Consider the following 7,081-nt stretch of genomic DNA (forward strand, 5'->3'; position numbering starts at 1 on the left):
GGGTTGCAGACTATGAGAAAAGTAGCTTAAAACTCTGGACTACTCATCAAAAAAAAAAAAAAAAAAAAAAAGTCACTTTATCTGGAAGCTAACCTCAGTATAACACTGAATTATCTACTATTAACCATAAGAACAATTTAAAAATAGGAAAAATGCCTGGGAACCTTCATTAACAGTATTTTTAAGTTAAAGTTTTTACTTTAAATATCTGATGATTGCTCAAATATCCTAAGCCATGAGGCAGTCCCTAAAGACAATAAGTTATAAATAGTCTGAATTTAATAACTTAAATGTAATATGGTTAGTATAATACACACTGCATGAGTATCTCAACCAACATCTTTCAGGTGAGGTGATAATTAAAAGGTTTAAATGTACAGTTTCAATTTCTGTTCAGAAGAGTGATGTCAGTATTCTTGCAACAGTGATGACATTCATTATTGTAAATATGCTAATATACATATTACTCTGAATTACACTTGACTGAATTCTATGTACACGTGGTTCCATATTCCAAATGAAAAATTTCAATGGTACAGGTTTATAATCAAAGCTGAGTTTGACAAATGCTTTCTGACTTCTGAAAGCACTTCCTAAAAGTGAATAAACTAGTTATAAGTAGGTGAACATTTCCTTTTTCCCTTTACACATGATGAACTTCATGAAACATTAATACCCAAGGTATATTCGTTTCTGGACCATACCGCTTACATGCTCTTCTTTCAAAGGCAGTTACCATTTGCTTTACAACTTCATCGAAAACAATGTGGCAAGCTGAGAGTGTAGAAGTGAGTGAAATTCAAAAGAAATTGAACAATCCAAAATACAAATTCTTGGGCAGCCAGGAAGAATTTGGGCTAAAACTCCAAACAGTCTCCAAATGATTTAAGAGCTTCCCATCAGTACAGGATGCTTTACCAAATGTGGTTTCACCAAGGTTAGTACTGATGCATAGTGCTTGAATACAGGTGGAGACCCAATTTCTAATCGTGTTTAGCAGTATCCAGATCTACTTGATATACATCTGATTTTTTGCACCAAGGAACAAAATGCTTGTAATCCTCCCTTCCCGATACTACATCATACGTTTCCTGCACAGAATATCCTATAACTCTCCTCTCTGAATATTCTTTTCTTTTGTTTATTAGTGGTGCAGCAGTTCTGAAGAAAGTTCTTGCATATACCTCCTTAGGCAAAACTGAGGTATGTAGTGGAAGATTTCTGCTCATCAGTATCCCACAGGAAGCTAAATACCTGACATTTCCACAGGTCCCTGCGCTGGAACCAGGGCCCCAGCCAATGCCGCAGGCTTCAGACGGCATCCTGAGACCAGCCTTTTTCAGGGCCCCCTGATGATCTGAGCTGCCATGATCATCTTACTGAAAAATTCAAGTTCTCTTGCAGAAGCTCTCAAACACTCTATTGTTACAAAGTCTTTCCCTTGTATTTGAAAGGTAGATTTCCCATTTTTTAAACCATATAAATTAAGGAGACCCTTCCCACTATATGAATTCTGGTGCCATGTGTTAAAATATTTTTTTTCACCACTCTGCACTTTTTAATTTTTGTTTTCTCTCCCAGGTAGATTATCAGATCTTGGCTGAGAAGATATTGAGCCTTTAATTCTTTATCACCATTTTATCTGTTACCCATGGACTGAACTGTAGAAGGATCTCAACATAAGCTATCTGGGCTTTCCAATGTATACATTTCTATAAATCCTACTTATAATTACCAACACTATTTTTTCCTTATGTGATAATACTGATTACTGCACAAAAAACTAAGAAAACACATTTTAAAAATAAAATACAGATCTACAACAGTTGTACAGATGAGTTTTCTGGGGAAAACTTCTTTCTATAATCACAAAACAGAAAATCTAGGATCTAATCATATAATTAATTTCATCAAAACAAAAACTCAGTATTTGTTGAATATTCTTTGGAGAGTTCATATTTCCTCAAAATATCACCTATAACCTAATGACTCCTACATATTTATCTCTAGCTCCTGATTCTAACCTCCAGTTTCTAGTTGTATATTGGATACCTATCAGTGCTGTTATCCCTCCTTCTGCTTATCTCTATTTTAGCACTTAACCAGGGAATAATAACTCCATATTGTCCCCCTTTTTCCCCCATAAACTGCTAAATGGCTTATTTATCTCTATCTCCATAGTACTGTGCTCTTGAGTCATATATCTATATTGTATTAATTAAATTGAATAAATTACCACGTTTAAAAAAATACTTGAGAGAAGATTCTATAATATCCTTTCTTATATACTTTATAACTATTTATAAAATTTACATTATATAGAGAATATACATTTTAATGTATATATATTTAATATACATTTTAATATATATAAATATACATTATTTATTTATTTTTCTGATATTAATTCCTCATACTTCAGCTTTAGCATGACTTTTTTCCCCTTGTCTCAATGAGAAGAGAAGAAACATATTCACTGCTTCCATCTGTATACCATCTCTTCCAGAACAGAAAGATTTATTAAGCATCCTTTCCTCTTCTCTTGTCTTTGACGTCCCTGGTTTTCTTTTATGACTTACTTCCCAAACTTTTAATCACCCCCATTGCCTTTTCTTAGGCATTTCCCAAGGTATTCACATCTCTATATCTGCAGTAAGATATAGGGCCACAAAGAGGAACAAATACACCGGTTGGATAAAGTTAGAGAAAGAGTAAGAAGACTCTGATTTGAGGTTAACTTTAGGGAGACTTACGAAGCTTTACTTACATATCCTGCTCTCATAAATAGATCACTAGTCAAAGATTCCAACACACACACAAAGAGCCTCCTTTTTCTGTAAACCTACCAGTGAAACCATGCCACTAAAATGCTAGTGGACTTTTCCAGTGGCTCCTTTATTTACTAGTCAAGGTCCACATGTAAGGAAAGGCTTGCGGCTGAGATTATGACATTCAGCACTTGATCAATATTATTTATACATTCTGTGGTGTTCATGGGTGAAGGCACTACATAAATATTGTCATTACTATAAATAAGTTAATATCACAGGAGAAATAAGTGTATTTGCTCGAAGACCCAGTACAAAAATGATAAATGAGGGAAGTTGGTGAGAAAAAGCATTTTTCTTGGCCTGTGGTCAAAAAACAAAGCTTTAAACAATTTCAGAGAACTTTCTCTAGACATGTGCTGGGAAACAAATTTAGCTAAATATAAATCAAAGGAGTTCTCTTTATTGTAATTCAAGGATGCCATAATATAGGAGGCAAGGGAGATTGCCAAAGGAAGAAACAAATATTTCCTTCCCAATAGAGAGATCTTTGTAAAGCATGAGTCTTTCACTTCTATTGTCACAGTTCTTTGATGCTCACAGAGAGGCATGCTGTGGCCTACAAAGAGGAGTTATGGAATTCTGGCTAAGAGGTGGTGAGAAGAACACTGTTGTGAAGCAAGCACCACTGAGTTAAAGCTGCAGCTTCACTGTTACCTGTCTGCTCTTGAGTTACTTATTCTGTGCCTCAGTCTTTCCTCTACAAGATGAATCTAGTAATAATAGGGATCTTAGTGTATTCAGTAGTCAGAACAGTCCTTAGCCCACAGCTAATACTCAGTAAATGTTATCTTTGTCATTAGTTTTACTAGATTTTTTTCCAAAATCCATTCCCATATGGCTTTTCAGTTGATCCTAGCTTATTTTATTTACTCATTACCAGGCACTCACTCTGAACACTTGCTTGAGCTGGTCTGGGAAATTCTAGACATTTCCTTGATCATGGTGGGTTTTTCATTATGCATTTACATATATGTGCTCTTTTCATGTATTTGGTCTGATAAAGTTTCACTTCTTATTTCATATGTAGTTGTAAATTTACTTCTTTGTTTTTTTTTTCTTCAAACATGACTAGTTTTAAGTACTTTCTATCTTCTGTTCTCCTAGGTTTTTATTATTAATTTTTTTACAACAATACCTGTTACATTCTTTGAATGACTTCTTCCCTAGCTAAAATGTAAATTCTCTAAAGACAGGGACTATATACTATTCATCATTGGGTCTCCCAGAACCTAACACTTTTCTAAGCACGTAGAAAGCACTCAGTAAGTGTTCAATGCATGAACAGAATATAATACAATATGACAATGCTAAAATATAAAATAATATAAAATATTAGAAATATGGAAAAATAGAAAACTGAGTAATTTAGACTCATAGAATGTAAAATAGGAAAAATGATATATAAGTTATTTTTTAATGCCAAGGAAGATCTCTAAGAAAAGATACTAAAAATCACTTTGATACACCGAAAATGATTACTTTTTTTACCCAATATGATATCAAGCACTTATATTATAACCCAAATTATACACAAATATAAAAATATAGAAGAGAAGTTCCCCAATATACTGACTGCCTATAGGTGATAGAATTAGAGGTGAGTTATATTTTATATTTTTCTGTAGTTCCAAAATTTGTAACAAAAGCTTTTATTATTATTTTAAGTAGAGAATACCCATGTACCTTTTTATCCTTAGATAACGTTATGCAATTAGAAAAGCGTTAGGACCTATTCATGCATTATATTCAGGAATTGTCATTTGGTTAAAACATCATGTGAATAATTAGAGGTTCAATATCTTTTGGGGTTATTTTTTTCAAACCTAAAAAAAGTACGTATATCTCTTTGACTGTCTATATATTATCCTCTCTATGATGTATTTTCTCATATAACAATATATGATGCTCACCCTATACACATATATCTAATGGGGAAGGGGTCTGGGAAGGCAGATACAGCACAAAGTTATCTTGCCATCAGGAAAACAACATAACGCAGAAAGCATATCTTTATAGTCATTACATAGAATTTTTAATCTATAAGGGAAATTGCAAGTTCTAGTCTTTTATGTATATAGATAAAAAGGCTGGAGCTCAGGGAGGGAAGGAGATGTGCACAAAATCCCAGAGCTACTTAGTGGCACAGTTGGAACTCTTTCCACTTGTGCAACATCAGAGAAATACAGAAAAAAGAGGAATTTTAGAAAGCTTTTCCTACAACCACCTAATTTTAAAGAGGGATAATTGAGGACTTAGAGTGATCCAATATTTTCCTCTAGCTCACATTGCCTTCTAGAATTTGGCTGGAATTAGCAGCCAGAACTCCTATATCCCAGTCATTATGTTTTCTTCTGCAAGAAAAAGAAGTTACTTTAGCTCTCATCTACTCCACAGTCATTACCAGCAGTACCAAAGAAGAGCCTGACCCGATACCTATACATTATTCAAATATCAATCAAACTCTAATTTTGTTCTTACCGGGGAAGAAGAACAACTATATATCAAGCATACCATCCCATCATTTCTTGATTGGCTTCATCATCTTTCCTTTTTTCAAAATTTCTCTGAGACTCATCCATTGTATTCATTTTCCTGTAAAACAATGATCTATGACAAAACCAAAGAAAGGCTTAAAATTTCTAACTTATATATAGCATTGAGTATATGTATTTTTATGTGTGCATGTGTGTGAGAGGATCTTTCATAAGATATTTTCCTAAGATATTGAAAGCTACAAAAGGAATTTTTTGCCTATTTTAAATCTTGATTGATAGACATAGGCTAAGGTAGCCATTTGACTTATTTTTCACATTAACAGGGGAGGACAGTGTATCTACAAGTGCTAACAGGTGGATGAGCCTAGATTTCCATATAAATAAAGCAGGATAGGCCCTGTGGTGTAGTGGAACGTGCATGATATAAAATATTCAGTATATGTGTTCTAGTTATATTCCTGCATGAAATTAGCTCAAGTATCTAGAACAAGTCCTTCTATGATTCCCGATGTCAACCTCTTCATAACTCAATAAAGGAGTTCATGAGAATTAATCCCTGGGAATTAATCTTTAACCCTTGTTGATATCCCTCAAACTTTCCCACAGGGCTCTTTCTAAAAGACTGTCAAATTCTTATCAAAGTCCTTTGAATGGTAAGCAAGTGATACAAAGACAGAGAGTAAGGTTGAGACCAAATACATCAGGGAGGCAGTGGTAGATGGAGAATCATCCTGTGGTGGGCACAGTTCCTGCCCAGTGTCTGGAGGTGCCTTGTCTTTGCCCACATCCTAACATGCTGTCTGTGATGAGGGCATTGAATATACACTCAGAAGACTTCCTTTTTGCTTCAGAGACAAGCTGATTAACATAGATGATCATTATGATATATGACTGGGTGTTTGTAATTGAGGAGAAATTTTGAAACCATCAATCAGTTTCAGGGAGAAAAGAATACCAGACAAATTAATGCCTATCAATCCAAAGCCAAACTCCTTTTTTGTTGTTGAATGTTAAATGTGTTTTGTTGCAAAAGATGAAGAAAACACATGATTTGATTTGAGAATCAACTCCTTTGTTTATACCATCCATTATCTCTGCCATTATCCGCTGGAAAACCTTTGCTCTTAGGAATGTGCTGATTTCAGATCATGTTACTAATCTGCTGAGTACTCTGCCAATGGCTTTCCAGTACAATCTTCCCTTTCTATGGCCATGGAGGCCCTCTGAGATCTGGGCTTTGCTGCCTATGGTTATAATTTTATGTATCTCCACCTCAGTGTCCACTATGCTCCAAGACCACAGGTCTCTCTTATTCCCTCAAACACCCCAAGCCCCTTTCCACGTTAGAGACCTTGGGCTAGCACCTTCTGCCCAGAATGTCACTCCCCCAGATGTCTGTCTTGCTGATTCCTCCTAGCTACCCAGGTTTATGTGCAAATGTCACATTCTCAGAGTATCTTCCCTTGTTTATCTCATCCAAGTTAACACTTTCTTCCTGTCTCCCCTTGAAACTTTATCACATTGCTCTTTCAAATGTTCTCTACAATTCTCTTTACCAAATTAGTTACTTGAATGACATATTTGTTTACTTACTATGTGTTTGCTACACCCCTTTCAACGCACCATAAGCTCTTTGAGAACAAGGCCTTATCTTTCTTGCCCATCTGTGTATCTGTAGCACTTACGACAGAGCCTTTCACATAGTAGGAGCTAGATAATTGGATAAATGAATGAATGAATGAATGCATGCTATTG

General features: G+C 35.0%; 1 pseudogene across 1 annotated transcript; it reads right to left on the reverse strand.

The window, feature by feature from the left end:
* Positions 1–386: 386 nt before the first annotated feature.
* On the reverse strand, positions 387–5,356 carry LOC309628645 (coenzyme Q-binding protein COQ10 homolog B, mitochondrial pseudogene; annotated as a pseudogene). Its single transcript has one exon. The product of its transcript is annotated as a coenzyme Q-binding protein COQ10 homolog B, mitochondrial pseudogene (transcript).
* Between the last annotated feature and the right edge of the window lie 1,725 nt (positions 5,357–7,081).

Source organism: Balaenoptera borealis (genome assembly GCF_965194805.1).
Source record: "Balaenoptera borealis genome assembly, chromosome: 4".
Taxonomy (NCBI): Eukaryota; Metazoa; Chordata; class Mammalia; order Artiodactyla; family Balaenopteridae; genus Balaenoptera; species Balaenoptera borealis.